This window comes from Mustelus asterias, chromosome 17 (genome assembly GCF_964213995.1).
Source record: "Mustelus asterias chromosome 17, sMusAst1.hap1.1, whole genome shotgun sequence".
Classification (NCBI taxonomy): domain Eukaryota; kingdom Metazoa; phylum Chordata; class Chondrichthyes; order Carcharhiniformes; family Triakidae; genus Mustelus; species Mustelus asterias.
This window is the reverse complement of record NC_135817.1, coordinates 30,298,868-30,320,259: the sequence shown is the minus strand read 5'-3', so window position 1 is coordinate 30,320,259 and position 21,392 is coordinate 30,298,868. Positions and strand designations below refer to the sequence as shown.

General features: G+C 40.0%; 1 protein-coding gene across 3 annotated transcripts in view; it reads right to left on the bottom strand.

The window, feature by feature from the left end:
- Nucleotides 1-21,242, bottom strand: part of LOC144506408 (transcription regulator protein BACH1-like) — a 62,670-nt gene extending 41,428 nt beyond the window's left edge. For 2 of the 3 annotated variants that reach the window (XM_078232478.1, XM_078232476.1), the window contains exon 1: nt 21,069-21,242. The gene's annotated coding sequence lies outside the window, so the exon portion shown is untranslated. Of the gene's footprint in view, nt 1-18,613; nt 18,707-21,068 lie in introns of all 3 variants that reach the window. The other variant, XM_078232479.1, reaches the window with a different exon arrangement.
- Between the last annotated feature and the right edge of the window lie 150 nt (nt 21,243-21,392).

Below are 21,392 nucleotides of genomic sequence, written 5' to 3'. Positions count from 1 at the left end.
AGAATATACTACGCAAACAAAATTTACTGTGTCAGATTTGGAAGTGCTTTTATGCCACAGGATTTGTATGATGGCAGATAATTCAATCTAAATAATTAAGGAAGTCATTTTCACTGAAACTGCTATTCTTTAAAAACTTGATTAAGTGATGGAAAAAGACAGATACACAAAAAATATTTGTACAATTTTAAAACTAATTGGATGAAATAAACCAATGTTTATGGAACTTAGTCAGCTGAATGCCCTCACTACAACCATTGTTGAAATAATTTCGCTGTGCATTTACTCAATAAACCATCATGGGATCTAGCTCAGAGCTACCTTTAAAAAATCTAGAGGTAGTCAATCTTTCGTGTCCACATATCCAACACTTACACAAGATACAATGTGAAGTTAGGGACAAAGCAAACCAGGTTTTTAAAAACAATAAAGAAAAATCTGTACAAGTGAAGACACTGAAACAGACTTATCAAAGAGAACAAAGCTATGCTTTCTCTTATTGAAAATAGAGTGTGCCTGGCACTTGTGGCATGAATACTACTTGCCAAATCAGTCCATGCTTGGATATTGCTCATGTTCTCCTGTAGCTTGCCACGTTACCAAACTGGTTGCAAATGCAGTTGAAAACTGCGGAATCACCAACAACTTGTAATTTTGAAAGATAGAACATCACTGTTGAAGTAGTTGGAAATCACTGGGCAGATGTGTCAAACTGATTTTTTCAAAGTAGTGTTACAGACAGGGACATAATGGGAGTGAACTGAAACCCTTGCCCCCTTTTCCTTCCTGTCCATAATCAGTGAGTTTTTCCAATAGGAAAAGGTGTACATTTCTCAACCAATTGCGTGGTCAATTTATAAAATCATCAGTAGCAAGATTTCATGAGTTTAAATAAAGAGGGTTATTCACACATTCACCGGAATGTCTAACCGCTGCATCACCCACTTACACCCAAGATAGAGTTTACGTGGATAGTGCACTTTTCACAAGTTGTAAACAAAAAAATTGTTCAATTGTTCAGTTTGTGTGTTACGCTGGTCATTGGAAAAACAGTTGCTGCAGGCCCGTCAAAGAAAGTGGTTCATCCTGAAAAGGTGCTCTGGGTGGTTTCAATAGCTGGGGTCGAATATCAACATTGTTGCAGGATTTCTTCAATAGGATGGCTTTTCCAACAGATCAGGAAATTGGTTACTCAAAGTGTTCTTAGCAAAAGTTTTAAAGTTTATTGATTAGTGTCACAAGTAGACTTACATTAACACTGCAATAAAGTTGTGAAAATCCCCTAGTCGCCATACTCTGGCACCGTTCAGGTACACTGAGGGAGAATTTAACATGGCCAATGCAGCTAACCAGCATATCTTTTGGATTCGGAGGAAACTGGAGCATCTGGAGGAAACCTACACAGACACAGGAAAACATGCAGACTCTGCACAGACAGTGACCCAAGCCGGGAATCGAACCCGGGTCCCTGGCGCTGAGGCAGCAGTGCTAACCACTGTGCCAACATGCTACCAAATCAGGTTTAAGTTCTGGTGGACTCTGAAAAGGAACACTTCGGAGACTTTAAAACGTGACAGCCTCCAGCTTGTTAAAAGGCTTTATAGAATGATAGAATTCTACAGTACAGAAGGAGGCCATTCAGCCAATTGAGTCTGCACCAACCACAATCCCCCCCCAGGCCCTATCCCCCATAACCCAATGTATTTACCCTAGCTATTCTCCCTGACACTAAGGGGCAATTTAGCATGGCCAATCCACCTAACCCGCACATCTTTGGACCGTGGGAGAAACCCAGAGGAAACCCATGCAGACACCAGGAGAATGTGCAAACTCCACACAAACAATGATCCAAGCCGGGAATCGAACCCAGGTCCCTGGCGCTCGGAGGCATCAGTGCTAACCACTGTGCCGCCCTTACTCGATGGGCTTGGACGTTACTGCCGTTTTTTTTGCAGCCGCTGCTTCTTACTGTGTTCTTTGCAGGCTGCCTGGTTTCTCTCCGGCTCTTGGGATAACAATGTGATCTGAAGTCATATGATCAACTGTTATTGTCCACCCAGAATGGCTTCCAGTTTTAAACCAATGGATCGTGGACGAGGGAGGTCTTTACACACACCTATGATAAACGGGCTAACTGGCTTGTATATCTTTCTTTGGCAATTTCAAACTTGGAGACATTAAGTCTGGAAGCTCATTGATTTTGAGTAAACCACAAACAGTTGGTGTAAATTCGACCTGAGTACATCCAATCAAGGGGAAGGCCCTTGAATGGATGCAATTGAAGGAAAATTCTGGAGACTTGAGCAAAAGTTACAAAAATTACCTGACCTTCGGCCACCTTGTTTGTGTCCATTTTTAAATAAAATCCAGTTCCAGAAAATTATGGACTGATTGTAGTCTATGTTTACAGGTATAAGGCAGACATGCTTTCACTGTACAGGACAATGTCAAAGCATGATTAATACTGTATTATAATCTGTAAACTATTCAGGGACAGTGTAACAAAAACTAGAAACAATGGAGTACAGAACAAAACCTAGTTTTCCCATTGGTTAACTAATGCAAACATTCAAATAAAACTATCTTAAGTGCACAGTAATTTGTCAACTGTAAATTAACAATCACACTGACTCCCAAGGTCACTAAAGCTGAAGCATACTACTGAAAAACAAGCAGAATGGTACATACTGATAAGAAAAACAAGTTTCAGGCACATGCACCTAGTCATGCAATTTTCACAACATTGGAAATATTTCAATATCACAAGTAAGAATTCACTGCTAGCCAAGATAAGGAGTAATAATGACAGGCAGCTGTGAATCAAGGCCATTATCATTCCTTTGCAGACATAGAACATGTGAGCCAAAACACTTCCAAGAAGTGTGGTCATATTGCTGTATCATTGCTGTGATGCAAGAAAAGCCCCATCTTGCTTCATACTATAAAACCAGCATATAACTTTACGAATAAAAGCCAATATATTCTGTAATGATTAAAATGTTGTGAAAAGGAGTTTGTTTGGCTATATGTAAGCTGAGGTAAAGGGGAAAAAAATGAACCAATCCATTGGTTAATGAACCTATCTATTGATTTTGAGCAATGTAAACAGAGTCCCATATCAGACAGGAAAAAAAGTGAAATACACCATAATGTCTGTTCTTTACACCCTTCAAATAATAAAATTAACAAATTCAATGAACTGCCTAGTGGGGAAGTTTTTATTATCTGCTCTATCTTGCAGACCCAAAGGATTGGCATAATATTGGCAGCTTTATCTGCTCATCCATTTGAGGTTGCCTTGTTACAACCATTTATTCTGACATTGCAGAGATGAAAAAGAACACCAGAGTGTTCAGGTGCACCACATTAAAAATAATTTTTAAAAGACTCTTAAAAGACTCAATTTTCAACATGTTGCTTTCTTTTCAGAGTGTACATGCATGTATTTTGCTGTATAATTATAAACTTTATTAGCCTTACTCGGAATGATAATGATGACAAAGGGCTTTCTCTGCCTTTTGGAGAGGGATGAATCTTTGCAAGCTTGGGTGTGCGATATTACACTGAAGGGTAGTAACTATTCATCCTGTAGTGTTTGCTCCTTATGGAGTCAATGTCTTTAAGAGAGGAGGGAAGTGTAGTACAGGAATTTATCAGTGTTGGCTCTTAAATTCAACATTATTTGAATGAGACATCATCACTATTGAGGACAGCTAAAGATCATGAGAAAGAGAAAGCTCAGTGTACCATCTTGGCTGAATGAATGGCCTGTAACTGACATAACTCAGCAGCCTAAACTATTTAATACTTGAAACCACACTTGACATACTCTGGTGCAAACTATTAGTGATAAAGCAACATGTATTTATAAAATGCCTTAAATGTAATAAAACATCCCAAAATGCTTCAGAGGAACATTACCAAATAAAAATTGACTGCAAGCTATGTAGCACTTAGGATCGATAGCCAAAAGTTTGACAGAAGAGGCAGTTTTAAGGAGCATCTCAAAAGGAGGAGAGAGAGATAGAGGGAGGGAATTCTAGACAACTGAAGGTTAATGGTTGAACAACTAAAATCGAGGATACTTGAGGCCAGAATTGGAGGAACAGAGAAATCTTAAAGGATTGTGGGACTGGAGGAGATGAGAGAGAAAGATAGGATGGGTGAGACCATGGAAAGATTTGAAAACAAGCATGAGATTTTTTTTTTAAATGAGGTGTTGTTTAACAGGAGCCAATGTAGGTTAGCAAGCACATAGGTGATGGATGATTGAAATTAGTGTGAATAAGAGCAGGAGCTTCGGATGACCTCAATTTTATGAAGAGTAGAATGTGGGAGGGCAGCCAGAAATGCAATGGAATAGTCAAATCTGGATGCAGCAAAAACATGGATGAGGGTTATAGCAACAGATGAACTGAGACAGAGGTAAAGTCACACGCTGCTTTGGAGATGAAATTAGGAGGTCTTATTGGTTCCAGTATTTAAAATGGGCAAAGGCATCCCAGAAAACAATACTGAGATAGACTATAAAACTCTGCACTTCACAGCTTTTAACAAGTTTAACTACACACATATCTGGAAATGTATTTCATTTGGGTGCATGTGACTAATGCTTTCTTCATAGCATAAATGTAAAGGTTGCAACTTTTAATTGATTAAAACCCTCAGTTTCATCAGCTTGCCTACCCCATTCAGAATGTTTCAATATCAAGATTTCTAACAGTAGTTGTAACTATTTAAGTTCCTAATAAAATTATAACTCTAAATTTATTGGTTAAACGGGACATATCCAGACAGATTCATTGCAATAATTTATCTTCTACTCAGTTATCGCATTTTAAATTATTTCATTCTGAAGAAAATGTGAAAGATTCATTTTATGACCTGTGCTGTGGGGGATTCCATTTCTCTATCGTTATGCAAACAACTTTGAACACAGGCCATAGCTTCCCAAGCAAACCCCCATGATGTGTGGTTGATAGATATTACAAATTCTTTAGGAAACTTGTCTTTTATAAATGCCATTTAAAATTAAACTGACAGCAATTATCACAGCTATTTCTCAGATAAGTGAAAATTGCTTCATATTTAGCATTGCATGAACCAAAACTATGCTCTTTGCTGTAATATCACCCTTAGTGCAATAGGTAGTGTTTCCAGACTGATAACACAAAAAGTAATGACTCGCACTTCTGTACTCTCAGACCCAGACCTGTTCCTTCAAGATTAGAAATGCCATAACTGTTTATACTTTAGTCCGAACTGCTTCTAAGTGTTTATAATTTCTTTGGTGCTTTGAATCAGATTTGCAAATATCCGCTCCTTTCATCTAAAGCCAAACTACATATTATTGCAACTGTATTCAGTTTCATTTTTTTGCCAGATTGGAAGGTATATTTTTCAGCTGAGCAAATGGTAATATTTCTCATTATGAAGAGCTCAACAGAACCTGAAAACTGCAACCCATCACCAGATTATACCTCTATTTTGGAGAAACGGCAGATGTTTCCCTGGTTGAATATTTCAGTTTACTGTATTGCATTTATACACAGAACTAAAGGGTTGTGTGTCATCTTTAAAAATATCACAATCTAATTACATGTAGCACAAGGTGGTCAACTGTCAATTCATTTGGTCCAGGTTACCATTAATATCAGAAACCAAAGTGAATTTATTCTTTATTAACAATATATTTCAAGATTGCATAGGCCACAGCATATCATACCAATTGGCTGCAACAAGCAGCTGTAGAATTTCAGTTTTAGTTAGTCTTCATTTTGGAAGTTTTCAACAATTACTATGCTACACAGAAACACAGGAAATAGTAGGCCATTCAGCCCTTCGAGCCTGTTCCGCCGTTAAATATGATCATGACTGATCCTCTATCTCAACACCATACCCTCTGACACCATTAGTGTCTAGAAATCTAATTCCTTCTTAAATATATTCAATGACTTCGTCTCCACAGACTTCTGTCATAAAGAATTCTACAGTTACACACCCTCTCAATGAAGAAATTTTTCATCTCAGTCTTAAATAGAATCCCTACAGTACAGGAGGCCATTCGAGTCTGCACCAACTCCCCAGCAGAGCATGCCACCCAGGCCCTATCCCTGTAGCCCCACGTATTTACCATGGCTAATCCCCCTAGCCTATACATCTTGGGACAACAAAGGGAAATTTAGTATGGCCAATTCACCGTACCTGCACATTTTTGGACTGTGGGAGGAAACCAGAGCACCCAGAGGAAACCCAGCAGACATGGAGAGAATGTGCAAACTCCACACATCATCACCCAAGGCTGGAATTGAACCCGGGTCCCTTGCGCTGTGAGGCAGCAGTGCTAGCCACTGTGCCACCCAGGTGTATGTTATAAAAGTGCTGTGTTTTTTAAACAACCACACAGTCAATCCTTCGCTGACCTCTCGGCTTTTGGCATTCCACGCTGTGCCACGTACCACAATTACACATGCACCTGCATTCAGGCGTAGACTATGTTAACATCTCACAGCTTGGCCTATCATCTTGGAACCTCCTTGCCATTTAACCAGGACGTGCTCTATATAGGCCATCTTATCAGCATGAAACAATAACCTCAAAATAAAAATCACACACGGGCATCTTTCACTTGTGAAAATAAAGTTTGTCACCTGGAATGTCAGGACCCTCCTGAACAATCTCAGTTACAGACCCAAGTGCCACACCAGCTTCACAGCTCAGGAACTTCAATAGTGACACCACCTTAAGTAAGATACCATGTGCAGAAGAAGGCCACCTGAAGGAGAAAGGTGGTAAATATATTTCCTTAAGAGCCTTCCAATAGAGGAAGGATACTGCCACCAGATGAGCTTCGCCATTGAAAATTAGCTTATTTGGCAGCACAATGACTCGTGGGGAAGCAAGTGCCTCATGACAGCCCAATCTGCCCTTAGAAGAATCAGCATGCCACTGTCATCAGCACATACGTTCCTACACTAAAGGCAGTAGATGAGGCCAAGGAGGGATCCTACAATGTCTTCAGCAAACACTCAGCAAGGAAGGAATTGGAAAAATAAGCTCCAATTGAGTCCTCCTCTTAAAAGAAATGTTTAGAACCATGACTTCTCATAACCAACACCCTATCCTGCCAGTGAGACAAGCTCAAGACCTCAAAGTAACATCCACGGTTCAAACACTGGCACCTTCTCGACTACATGGTCAAGTGGGAATGGAGGGATGTTTACATCACCCTCGCCATGAAAGGGACCAACTGAGGAACAATCACCAACTTATCCAATCCATCATCTCCATTAGCCTGTTCCACCATGAACAGAGGGAACAGAAGTAATGCTGCAAGAAAATTATCAAAGGCTTCAAAGATCGCTCCAAGGCAGCCCTCAGTCACTGCATCACTGCTAAGCTCTCAACCTCAATGCACTAGGAGCCACAATGCCTGTTCAATCCTAAAGTCTACTGTTCAAGCACCCACTAAGCTGTCCTTGGTCTATCAGAAAACATCGTAACTGGCTTGACAATAATGACCAAGAGAAACAGGACCCAATTAAACGCGAGCATAAAGCTTTCACCGACTAGAAGTTTCACCTCACCTCAAAAGAAAAGCAGCAGTCCCACGAGAATCTGAAGGCAACAGTGCAGATTAAAATGCATGACAATGAACAAAGCGCTCAGAAGATCCAACAATTCTTGGACACCAACATTGTCAAGAAAATCTTTATCAAGGGTCCATCATGCTGAGAGCCAGCAATTCGGGGAACTCTTCAAGAACAGGTTGGTAGCTGGTGCTCACAAGAGAGAACTCAGCAACCAGACTGAGGAATGGTGTTGAGGGCATTCAAATCAAAGCCTAACCACTCAGTTTCATCGACAACTTGTCCGCAGCAAAGTTAAAAAAAACATTTGACAGCTTAAAAAACCCTTGGAGCATATGGAATTCTTGTCAAAATTTGGAGCACAAAAGGAGAGCTACACAACCTTACATTACCCAACCAGGAAGAGCAGTGCATGTTGGGGATCTCAAGGCACTGTGATCATGACTATATTCAAGAAGGGAGACAATTCAGAATGTGGCAACTGAAAAGTCTTCCTGCTGTTTGCAAAAGTAAGGTTATTGCAAGGGTCTTCCTCAATCACCTTTGCCCAGTGCCTGAAATGCTTGTTCCAGAATCAGTGCAGTTTTCACCCATCAAGAGGTTCCATGGACATGATCTTCACTGCACAGCAAGTTCAAGAAAAATAACAGCATCAGCTGCGGTACATGGCCATAGCCTGTGTCAGCCAGAAAGACTTATGGAATATGCTCAAATTTGGTTGTCCTCAGAAATTTGTCACAATCCTTTGCCTACACCACAATGATATGCAAGCCATGATCTTCACCAATGGAATCACCACAGACCCCCATCTCAGCGAGGACTGGGGTTAAACAAGGCTGTATCATTGCACCAATCCTCTTCCCCATCTTACTCGCTGTAATGCAGCACCTCACCTACAGTTGTGAAGATAATTTATAGAATAGATGGGAAACCACTCCAACTCTAGTCAAATGACATTGCACCAACACTACCGTCTATCTTTAATACCTACTTCAGCAACTTCAAGCTTTAAACTACAGCTATCACTTTTTTTAAAAAACAGGTGGTACTGGGAATGTGGGATGGTCTATGCCAGAAAGGAGTGGATGAAGATTGGGTTTAGCAATTGGGAGAAAAACTCATCAGGACACTGTGCTGGTGGCAGAATTTCAACCCCTGATGACGATTTGGTACCACACCTACTTAACTAAGATCTTCTATTTCAATTTTAGGCCATATTTCCCTCCCACCATCCTGGCTATTCACACATTCTATATTTTGTTTACAATTATTTATGTCGGTGTAGAGATAATCTTACCCACTCTCTAACCATCTTGTTTTCATTTAAGAAAATTAGAGGTCAGTTTACTGATGCACCCCCTGATACTTTTACCTTCCCCTTTGTTCGGATTGCGTTTAAATGCTTGTTTTTTCACTTTTCATATGAAAGGTTAAAACCAAAATATTCTAATATTTCTCATTTCTAATATTGTCCATTTTGCTTTAACATATTAACTGCATCAAATCGAGGTTGTTTGGCTAAATATCCCAAGTGTCCTAAAAGGGATAAATGGAGCAATTGAGGGACCAAACAAGTCTGTTGCAACCCCAGTGGAGAGATCCTGAAAGGATTCTAAAAATTCATGTCCATAACATTACATCTTTGCTCCCGAAAGAAAAATACTGCAAATGCTAGAAATCTGAAAGGGGACGTTAAACCCAATCTGCCCCCTCAAGTCATTGCAAACAATCCCATAGCACCAATCTGAAGTGGAGCCAGGGAATTAACCAGTGTCCTCGCCAATATTTGTCCAATTATTACGTTGCTGTTTGTGGGTGTTTGCTTTGTACATATTAGCTGCCATTTTTCTTACAACAGTGGCGACACATCAAAAGTACTTTGCTGGTTGCAAATGACTTTGAGATAGTGGTCATGAAAAGCACTATATCAATGCAAATCCTTCTTTTCTTTTTAAAATCTATATTTCCCAATGATGTGATATTTTTCCACCCATTGAGGAAGGCTACAAAAGTAAAACTTTGGTGCAAAGTTACTCTGTAAAACGTCATTAATTAATTCTTCTGATGCAAATACATTCATTGCATGCATAAATTAGAAGTTTCAGGTGGCAACAGTGCCCCTGTACAAGTTTCCTTCTGCAGGAAGGAACTGCATTATGGAAGGCATGGAGATCATTTGAATTTAAAGGCAAATCTTGACATGCATGTGTTCTGCACCTCGAAATCAATTCAAAATGATTGTGGTAAAGACTTGGGATCAGTTCAACTGCACATGCTCTCCCCCTGAGAATAGTACTTTACTTGTTAAATATCTGAAACAACATGACAAATATTTCAAAATGGCCACAGAAAGTGCAATAAAATTTAGGTTCTCTACATACATCATGTTGCACTCTTCAGGCACTTCAATATGGTCAAAGAAACATTACAGATATTTCAAAATGGTCACTACCAATGTTGCAAAGACATTTAAGCTGTCCACAAAGATCAGGTAGCACTGTGGTGCTTCCATAAAACTGCGATAATATTCACTGTATACATGAGTCATGCAGTTCGAGGGGGTTCTATACAATTCCACTCCCCTCAGTGAACTATGGCTGAAAGGTGTTAAGACAGTGACCTTCTGCCATTACACTTCAGCAGTGGCTGCCCCAAGTTTGAATTCATCGTCCGGCCTGTAGTCCTGGGCTTTGGAACACGTCAGTCTGCAATGCTCTGTCAGGGACAACTCCTTATACGGAAAGACCAACATGTTTTGGGCAGACCAAAGAACACTGTACACTGAGTTGATGATCCTTCAGCAACAGCTGACGTTTTTCTCAGAAAGCTTCCCCGGGAACAGCCCGTAGAGTCCTGCGTCTCAGAGCTGCTTGGAATGAACCTCAACAACAACCACTTCATCTCTCTCCAGACCACCTTTGCAAAGACACATTCACCAAGGAGGTGGACAATAGTCTCTTCCCTACTACTGTCACCTAGAGGGCAATGTGTAGATGGGGCGAGACTCTGAGCATGTAGGAAGCATCTGACGGGGAGGGCTTCTCGCCACTAACCAAGTTAGGTCTTGGTGCTTGTTTGAAAGTTCTGGTGATGAGGCATTCTGACAAATGGGACTATCCGACAGGATCTACCTTTTCTCTAGGACATTAGTGCAGACCACTGCCTGATGGACTTGTGGTCAAAGATGCTTCTCTGCATATTTTATTTTTACACAAGGGACAGGTGATACAGCAGTCCAACTACTTGGGAGCATTTTGCAGCAGTGTGGCCAAATCCATCATTCACAAATCTTTTTTTTAATTTTTTTACTCCATCCTTAAAGTTAGTGCCAAAGCTCATTATAGACCAGGCAAACCAAATCATTCCTTGCGTGCTCCATAAACCAAATTCAAATCCCAATTGAATCCAATTGATGGTCCCCACAAGGGAGACAACAAGATCCAGGCTGACAAGATAAGGCATTGCACTCTATCTTGAGCCTGATCCAATGCTCGATCTTGAACCAAAGACCGAGAAGTGAACTTGTATTATCTGTCACAATCTTCTATGATAGATAACAGAGTCCACAATTTGATCTCATACATACAGCACCATAATTTGCTTGGAATAAGGAGGAAGTCAAGTGCAGTGAAATAAACCAAATTTATTCTTTCTTGGGCTGAGAGGTTCCTGTACATTATTCACGAGGAAACTGATGCTGGCAGGTTGTTCTACCAGGTGACAACGTTTGCTAGATTTGGTCTCACAAAAGAAAGAGTGAATAACGAGGAAGGTGAAGAATTAGAGGGTATGCAATAAGGGTCCCATTGGGTGTTAAAGTTCAGTGCAAGAAAAAATTGCAACATGAATTTAATATTTTGTTCTTTACTCTTAAGTATCAAAACAATTAATGTGATGGCACAAACAATTCACATGAAGTATTTATAGTTTTGAAAATAGTGTTTTTCCAGTTATTCTTTTTTTTAAATTCCTAGCAGCATTTAAAACTAAATGTTGAAATAATCTAGTTCTGCAGATAAACATAAATTGGCATACTTGAATTCAGATTGGAGTTTTCAATTCATTCCTGCTTCCCACATGCAGTTCAAAGGAGCAACCCCACATACAATATTTGAATTTTCAGAAACACTGTTCCCTCTATTGCTTTACAAAAAATTAAAAGCCATTCACTTGCGATGCCAATTAAAGCGAGACACTGTAATAAGGAGCTGAGACTTTGAGAATTCAACATTGTTGAGCACGAGTCAGAAATTGCCAAAATCGTGCAAAATGAGGTTTGCCAAGTTTTGGGATGAATTGCGGAGGTGGAATAAGTTACAAACTAAATTGGCTTCAGGAAAACAGGATAGCTTCTCTTGAGACACAAAATTAAGCAAATCAATTCTTCATTCGTCTGAACAAAGTTTTGCACTATATTACACATTTCAACCCCTGAAGCATGTCTCTTTATTCATTTTGCAGATTATATGGGCGCAGGACCAATGAAAGCGGTAAGGAACTTCAATTCAGGAAAACACTTCAATCGTAGACAGCCAATTCACTTGACCTCCATGAATGGTACTTGTCCAAAGTATGGAGGCTCAAATAACGCAAATCATAATACTTCAAATTGAACATTTTGAATAGAAAATTGATCCAAGGTTGTGCAGTGGGAGTAGCAGGACTGGAGGGCAGTAGGAGAGAGAAAAAGCTTTCATTCAACCAGTAAGAAAGACTACAAAAATCTCAGCTCTTCATGGTTGAGAATCCGATTTCCCCCTCTTCAGCCACCTTTCCTGACTCCGCCAACCTATCACCCACCCTACCTATTGACTAATATTCATACTGGACGTTTAAACTTACCATATGGCAGAAATTGCCATAAAAGGGACGTGTCTTTGATCCTCATTCTCTTCACAGGTCTCTGCATTGAGCGAGTTCTTCAGGCTGCTGCACAGGTAGTTGGGTCAGGTAAGTGTGCTGTTTTCTGACTGATCAGTGCAGACAGTGTGGCTCTGGCACTGAATGGAAAATTTGGCTCATAATATTTCACCTCATCTTTCTGCAGTCAAACAGCCAAATAACAGTGAAAGATGGGATTCTAACTTTTCAGGCAAACGTGACACCCTATAAATCACACATGCACGCTTCTGAGTGATGATCAACTATCACAGTTATTCTGAACATTGATGATACAAATTAGATTCATTTCAATAATGTGTAAATGTTTTGTGGCATATATTTGAATTTAGATTGCAATTACAGCAATTCAAACAGACCTCAAAAAATTGATATTCTATGAATCAACGTACATGTTGCAGCAATCAACTTAATATTCCAAAGCAGCAATACAAGTTACTTTACTGAGGACAGGAAGTATAAAATGACAGTGTTCTTGAGACATATCAATTGAGGGCTCCATTACATATTTAACTGCAGGAACAGTAGGTGTTAACTGAAGCAGAATCTTCCTGGAACTTTGGGAAAGTGGGAAATCTCATCTTTCTCTTCTATCTCTACCTTCTGCTGGCATAATGGCTTGAAATCTTAAATGCACAATAAAATTAACATATAAACCTTAAGAATAGATGCATAAAATACACAAATACTGTGGGCAGCCTTTACAACACAGAAAAACAGCAAGTCAGCAAATCAGCATACTGAGTTTATCAGTATTCCCAATTTAAATAACATATAGCATGTAACACTCCATTCAATCCCGATTATATCTGATTGGAAGTGGGTAATCATGATGTGGAGATGCCAGCATTGGACTGGGGTGGGCGCAGTAAGAAGTCTCAACACCAGGTTAAAGTCCAACGGGTTTATTTTGAATCATGAGCTTTCGGAACGCTGCAGCTCATCTGATGAAGGAGAAGCGCTCTGAAAGCTCGTAGTTCTAAATAAACCTGTTGGTCTTTAACCTTGTGTTGTGAGACTTCTTGAAGTGGGTAATGATCATTCTAGGCTGCTGATAACTGTTCCCAGGATATTTAACATTTTATTATGGGAATTTGGTGAACAGGGCTGGCCTGATGTTAGTGGTTAGTGTAATTTGTCTTTCTGACACTTCAGTTCAGATACATGCTTTGACACACATTTATACATTTAGTATATCAGAGACAAATTACTGCATAACAAACAATCAGCACCAACGACATTACAAATGTTGAATGATTTTCTTTCCAAGCAGTTGCGATTCACAAGATAAATAAACTTGGATGAATTTTATGAACAGAACTGTTCCCTCATCTGTATAGTTCTCCCCAGACATCACCTCACCACATGCTGGGGGAACACAGTTTCTACCTCTGCTACTTTATCCAGAAGTTAACTGCAAAATTTGCCACTTTCTCATGAACAAGTTCATCCCAACATTTGTCATAAATTGTCCTTAGACCATTTTTAGCATATACTCCTTTGGCTTAACTTGAACTAATTTTCCAGATTTACTTTATAACATTTAATATCCTCTGTACTAAATAAGATCTTTCCCAAAGCTAAACTCCTCCACAGCATGCACTCTTTGCACAAATTTAATTGTTGACATCAGGGATCAGCACCATCTCCATGATTTCAATGTTTCGTTGCTGTTTTGCCAAGCCACAAAGGCAACATGTCCAGGCAAATTTAAATCTTTTTGTTTAATCTAAGAAACTCCACTTGAGAAAAGACAAAATTAAGGGCCATAGTCACTAAGGAATCTAAGTAAGTCAAGATAAACTTATTTATTTGAACAATGACAAGAATCACAAAATCAAGAATTGTTACAGCTCAGAATGAAACCATTCAGTCCAATACGTGCATACAAAATGAGCAATTCACCGAATATCATTCTCCACCCTTCTTTCAATCCTGGACATTCTTCCTTTTCACTTAACAGTCTAGTTCTCTTTTGAATGCTTTGATTGAACCTGCCTCCATTATACAATCAGGCTACGTGAAAAGGTTTTCTTCATGCCATTTTTGCCTCTTTTGCCAAACATCTTAAATCTGTGCCCTCCCACACTCAAACTTTTGACAAGTGGGAACAATAGGCTATCACTGGGTGTTGTTGAGACAAATAGCATTGATTCATTTAAGGATAAATTGGTTCAACATATGAGGAAGATAGGAATAGAATAGCAGGTGCAATAAAATGTGGACACGTGCGGGGTTATCCACTTTGGTAGCAATAATAGGAAGGCAGGTTATCAGAATGGGTGCAAATTGAGAGAGATGGATATTCAGCAAGACATTAGTGTCATCATGCATCAGTTGCTATGAGAGGGGATCTCAAAAAATTCTAACAGGGTTAGGCAGGATAGATTCAGAAAGAATGTACCCAATGGTGGTGGTAGTCCAGAACTAGGGGTCATGGTTTGGGGATAAAGAGTAAACCTTTTAGGACTGAGGTAAGGAGAAATTTCTTCACTCAGTGGTGAATCTGTGGAATTCACTGCCACAGAAAGTAGCTGAGGCCAAAATGTCGTGAGATTTCAAGGAGGAATTAGATTTGGTGCTTGGAGCTAAAGGGATCAAGGGATATGGTTGGGTGGGCGGTAGGATCAGGATATTGAATTTGATGATCAGTCATGATCAAAATGCAGCAGACTTGAAGGTCAATGGCCTATGCCTGCTTTTAGTTTTTATGTTTCTATTTTGATAGGGTTAGATGGAAGAAGGTTGTATGGAGAACAAACACTGGCATGGATCTGGTAAGTCAAATGGTCGACTTCTATAACTATTAGAAGATGTTTACAGTAAAGTTCAGAATTCCAAATTGCAAAAATCAAAAGATAACTCCCTGGTTTATCTGAAGTCCAGGCCAACATGTAATGCGCCTCTTGGGTATGCTGGATGCATAGGTCTTTCTCTTCACCTACCACATTGTAAAGAAATTTCACTGGGGTCCAATATGCCTGGATCCCCTCAGCTCTTGCCCCAACACTTGCTCCTTCCACCAACACCTTCCATATTCAGAGTGCTAACTCTCCCTTCACCCCATGGTTGGTTTCCCCCTTTCTCGAAAAGCTGACAGAGTATTTCAATTGAGGTCAAGACCAATTCTTAGAATGAATATTAGCCATGCCCCCTTTTTCATTTAGTTCATAAAGGTAAACACAAAAACATTACAATGCATGCTCAAGGTGCATCTTGAAGCAAATATTCTGACACATGTTGCTTTTCAGCTAGAGTGTGGAAATGCAAACTGGAACCATCGTCCACAAAGCACCTCACGTTTCTCATACCTAAAAGACCAGCTAGAATTAAAGAGCAATATAGATCCACACCCAATTCTCCACCCTGCTCATCCCAATTCACTGCACACTGATATCACCAATCAGTGGCATATTCACAATCTCTATTGCCCAGTTAATTATAAAAATTAATATAACAGTGCTGTTAAATCTGTTAACATCCCCACAACCCTGAACAGAATTAGTTTCAGACCCAACAATAAGAGTCATGGGGCAATTCCAACAAGCATTCCAGAGAGAAAGCACAAGCCATTTGCACACCTTCTGCAAATGGTACACATTTGGAGAAACTCAATGAGAGACCAAACTTCAACAACAAAAAAGGAGCTTTTAACCACATTATCTGTGCATTTACAAAATTACCCAAAAGATGATTGAGACTTCCTTGTATGAACCATGAACACCTTGCTCAAAATGGATTCAGGACTAGGGGTACTGTCATCAACAAAAGTGCCCCCAGACATTTATAGCCTGATCAGATCAATCTTTCCTTCCATGTGGCCAAGGTCTGACTAATGGCCCAGTGAGAGGGGATCATGTATTCCTTCCAACTGGAACAGAGAAAATTCCTTCCAACTGGAACAGAGAAAATTCCTTCCAACTGGAACAGAGAAAATTCCTTCCAACTGGAACAGAGAAAATTCCTTCCAACTGGAACAGAGAAAATTCCTTCCAACTGGAACAGAGAAAATTCCTTCCAACTGGAACAGAGAAAATTCCTTCCAACTGGAACAGAGAAAATTCCTTCCAACTGGAACAGAGAAAATTCCTTCCAACTGGAACAGAGAAAATTCCTTCCAACTGGAACAGAGAAAATTCCTTCCAACTGGAACAGAGAAAATTCCTTCCAACTGGAACAGAGAAAATTCCTTCCAACTGGAACAGAGAAAATTCCTTCCAACTGGAACAGAGAAAATTCCTTCCAACTGGAACAGAGAAAATTCCTTTGTGGTCCACCTTTCTGGGGAATTCCGAGAATATCATGAAATAAGCTGTTACCTGTACATTATTAGGTGAATCAAACATAAATTCAAGTAGATACTGCAAAGCTCCCAAGATTCTGATAACTTTGCTTTCATGGTACCAGTAAATTTCATTATAGGAACAGGGTACATTCTTCAATTAAATGCAAAGGAAAATATCTCCACTTTAAGAAAAAATTGCAGTTCAACCACAGCAGAGCCCCATGTGTCATTGTCTGCCTTGACACATCAGCAAAAAAACACTAATGAACTCCACCCATGTATGCAGAGATCTGAATTTGTAAAGAGCAATGCTTTTCAAGGTTGACTGACAGGCTACATCACAATATATATATAATCTGATCACCTTGACATATTAGTGCTTTGCATTGTGTAAACATTTTACCAGTGATTAAGATGTACACTATTTTTCATAAAATGTCCACACTAATGATCCAGTATCGTGCTATCAAAACGTTAATCAATAGTGTTGGTATAAAGCAGAAAATTTAGTGTGAAAGGTAAATGCTCCAAACTCAAAATTAAAACACTGGGAACTTCCAAAAAAGAAAGAGATTATACATTAGGTACTTCAGAAAAAATGCTTGGGAGTGAAACAACATTGTGGTTTCATTTGACGATGGAAACTGTGTTTAATCGGGATTCTTCCAGCACATGGCTTCTAAATTGTATTTTATATGAAGGCAATGTTATTCACCAGAATAAACTGCCAAACAATATTAGTGTGAATTCATCGCAATCTACCACAACGGACAGCACGGTGACACAGTGGTTAGCACTGCTGCCTCACAGCGCCAGGGACCCAGGTTCAATTCTGGCCATAGTGACTGGCTATGTGGAGTGTGCATGTTCTTCATGTCTGCACGGGTTTCCTCCGGGTGCTCTGATTTCCTCCCACAGTCCAAAGATGTGCATGTTAGGTGGACTACCCATGCTAAATTGCCCCTTAGTGTCCCAAGATGTGTAGGCTAGGGGAATTAGCAGGGTAAATATGTGGAGTTACGGGAATAGTTGCTCTGTTGGAGGGTCAGTACAGACCGATGGGCCAAATGGCCTCCTTTTAGGGATTCTATGATATTATTCACCATAACAGAATACAACTACAACGATAATGCAATGCACTGAAAATCATCATCTAGTTCAGAGACAGGGCAATATGAAGAAGGGAGAAAAATACAGAAGAATCTGGTATTGCTGATCACCACTTCAAGCAACATTTAATCTGTAACCAATTGTTCCAAGCCATGGCCATGACCTATTTATGTTTTTATCATTTGGTTTTAAAACAATCAGCAGGTTTTGTTGAAATTATCAGATCGGAGGCACCATACTTAAATCACAATTATTTAAATGTGGGGATGAAAAATCAGTTTGCAAAATTTCCAATTCAAAACAATAGGTTACAATTAGAAGTACAATGCTTGTAATCTGTTTCTGATAAAGAAATTAATTTCACTCACAAAACATGGAACTTTCAGATACAAGACAGGAACAGTGCTCAGAGTCCCTTATCAGATCTGAAGATTTATGGAGAAGGGGAATTGCCATGAACAGCACTTGAGATTCAACTCCTTCCCTATCTTCCCAATTGCCCATTCTCTTTTGCCAAACTCAGGTGGGAGAAACAACCAGAAGGTAGAGATTTTTGTTAAGTCTGGAAAGGGGAAGAGAAAGAGGGAAAAGGCAAGTGAAAGAGAGCAAGATTTCAGCAAGTTGGAAATTTCTCCAGCTTCTACATTACGACATTTGACAGAATTGCTCAGTGAAGTTTAAAGGGTTGGGTGATGATTGCAGTAAGTTTTCTATGATTAAATGTCAGTACCTGAAACATTGTTAGTGCAATCAGAGGAATTTAAATTCTCAGGAGATCAAGTATGCTGTTTAACATCCATTGGCCTTGGGTGGAGTGGAGTGGCTGTAGGAATGATAAATAAAGTTTAACCTGCCCAGTTAAGTAAAATTTACTGTTCAAAGAAAATATGCTTCTAACTAAAGGTTTAGAAGAGATTGAATGAAAACAGAAAAGACACGAGAGAACAAGAAACTAACTATTGTTATGCCAATGTTACGGAGATCCAAAATATCCAATTGAATTTGAAACATGCTTAAGGAAAAATATATAATGAGAACAAGAAACCTGGTTAAACCAACAATAAATGTGTTTATGACAATCACATTGAAACATATGTTGGAAGTTGGACAAGAATAACTAAGAGCTACTTAAATCAAAAGGAGGAGAGAATTGAGGTAGATTAGAAGAAAGATGACATGCTGTAAGAATGTCATTTGGGAGCTGCAAGATACGTCATTAGGGTTGCTGCAGTACGTGGAACATGATGGCACTAAATCAAGTGATAAGCAAAGTTGAATATGGTCAAATTATGTATTGAAATGAGATGCAATCTATACAAAAATGTATAAGAGCATTAACTTTCCAAAACATTACGATGCTGTGGATTGAGAGAATAGGAAAGTGGAAGTTACACAAACTTTGCAGTAGGTTTCAGCAGTAAGTTTACATTTCAACAAGTAATGGCTAAAGAATAGGGCCACTGGATACAAAAACAGCTTTAAAATAAACAGTCAAAATGAGGACTTTTAAGACTAACAAGATTAAAAAGATGGATACCATAACATTGGGTTCAAACCTCTTGCTATTTAATGTTTAGCTTCGAATGAGGAAAGTTGGTGGAAGGGTAGCTTAATGTAAGTAAAGTTTTCAAGTTTGCAGATGATCCCAAAATAGGAGACAGAGCAAATAAGGAATACCATAGCAGTTACAAAATATTTAGATCTTTGAGATAAATAGATTAATGAAAATTTAGCGCAAAATAATGATTACAGTAAGGAACTGAAAAATAGGAATAATAAATTATTTAGTGAAGCATTAGTATTGCGTACAGATTAGGAAAAAAATACCAAGTGTTAAAAAGTGAATAAATAAAACTATCAGCACAACACAACGGAACTAATTTGTCATTAAGTACTCCATTTGAGACAGGGGCATGCTCATCAACTAACCAGAGGCACCTATACAAGCAACAAAGTAAATTCCATAATTCAGCAGTTTAAGCTATGGGAAGCTAGATTTCTTTTCATTTGAACAGGAGACCTCTAAATGATCAAACTGAAAATTTCAGGGCGTCGTACGTTATTCATTATGGTGAGTGACTCAAATATCTGCAGCCAGCCACCCCAGATGGAAGAAGTCAGGCAGAAATTTTCTTAACCCAGAAGTTAGTGAGAGTTGTAGAGTAAGAGGAAAATGATTGATCTTTACAAAAATTGCAAATCTTTAGTATTAAAAATTCTTGCATTTTAAATCCATAATGAACATTATGAGATGGCATTAATGAACTGCTTGAGCTCCTGCCATTTACTATCCCCCTCCTACGTGCATTACATGCTTGACTGTAACATACACCTGAACCGCTGGAACAGATCAATTCAATGTTGCATTCCAAGAGCAGCATTCAGCTGAAGTATACTGTCAACCGACTTGTATGTGTAGATTGGGGTTAGATTCTACAACCTGCTCACTCAGAGGCGAGACCGGCTGAATTGAAGATGCTGGACTCTTCTTCATTTAAGCAGCTTTACTATGCAGAATCCCAACGGACAGTAAACAAACCCAGAAACAAAGTAACACAAGCTGTTTCAATTGCAAACAAATATTGCACAAAGCCATGGTTTCTTGAAATGTTCCTTTGTTAGTTGTTCATAACTATGTACAGGTACTATATGCACTATTATGAACCAATGGTCGTAGGACAGAAATGTTGGAGTCTGGAAGATGGGAGGCATGTCTAATTGCACCTCGCTACGTGGGAATATGGTTTACTAAGCAGGGATAAAGTCAGAAGCCGATGCAGATATTTCCAACGTAAGGAGCTCCAGACGAGGAAGTTAAAATTCAGGAAGTTCAACATCACAGGAGACCCGAACATGTACATTTTTTTTAAAACACACAGGACAAACTTCTCTGCGAGTTGGGGTGGGATGTCTGGCTCCGGGGCTTTGTAGCGAGACTGGGAGCCTGGGGGTGAGTTGATGATACATCCCGGGCTCAATCCAGGCGCCCGAGCCAGGGCGGCGCTCACAGGGTCCAAGCCGCTTCCCTGTGTGCAGCGCTGTGTGTGTGTGCGGGGGTGACAGCCGGAGCGGCCCGGCCCATTCCCGGAGCCCTGTGTCCCCCACGGCAGCGGCAGGCCCACCTCCCTCCCTTACTGCCCGCTCACCCACCCGGCTCTCACCTCTCGCCCACCCCGCGCTCTCACCTCATACACATGCCGCCAGAAGGACACTCAGACCCGGTGTTGTCCCTGTCTCCCGGGCTGTTTACTCTCCGCCGCTCCGGCTCTATTTTCTTCCCTTCCTCTCTTCTTTTCCCCTCACAGGCTCAAACCGTCCACGCAGCCCCGCCCCCGCACGTGACCGCTCCAAACACGGCAGGGGGCGGGGTGGGCCGAGCCACGCCCCTCTCCAATCCAGACCATTCCGCACCGTCCCCCTACAGCCCGACTTCACATTGGTCGGTTTCACTGTCTGTCACAGAATGACCCGCCCCCAGAGCAGCCTGAAACCCGATGATGTCATTGCCC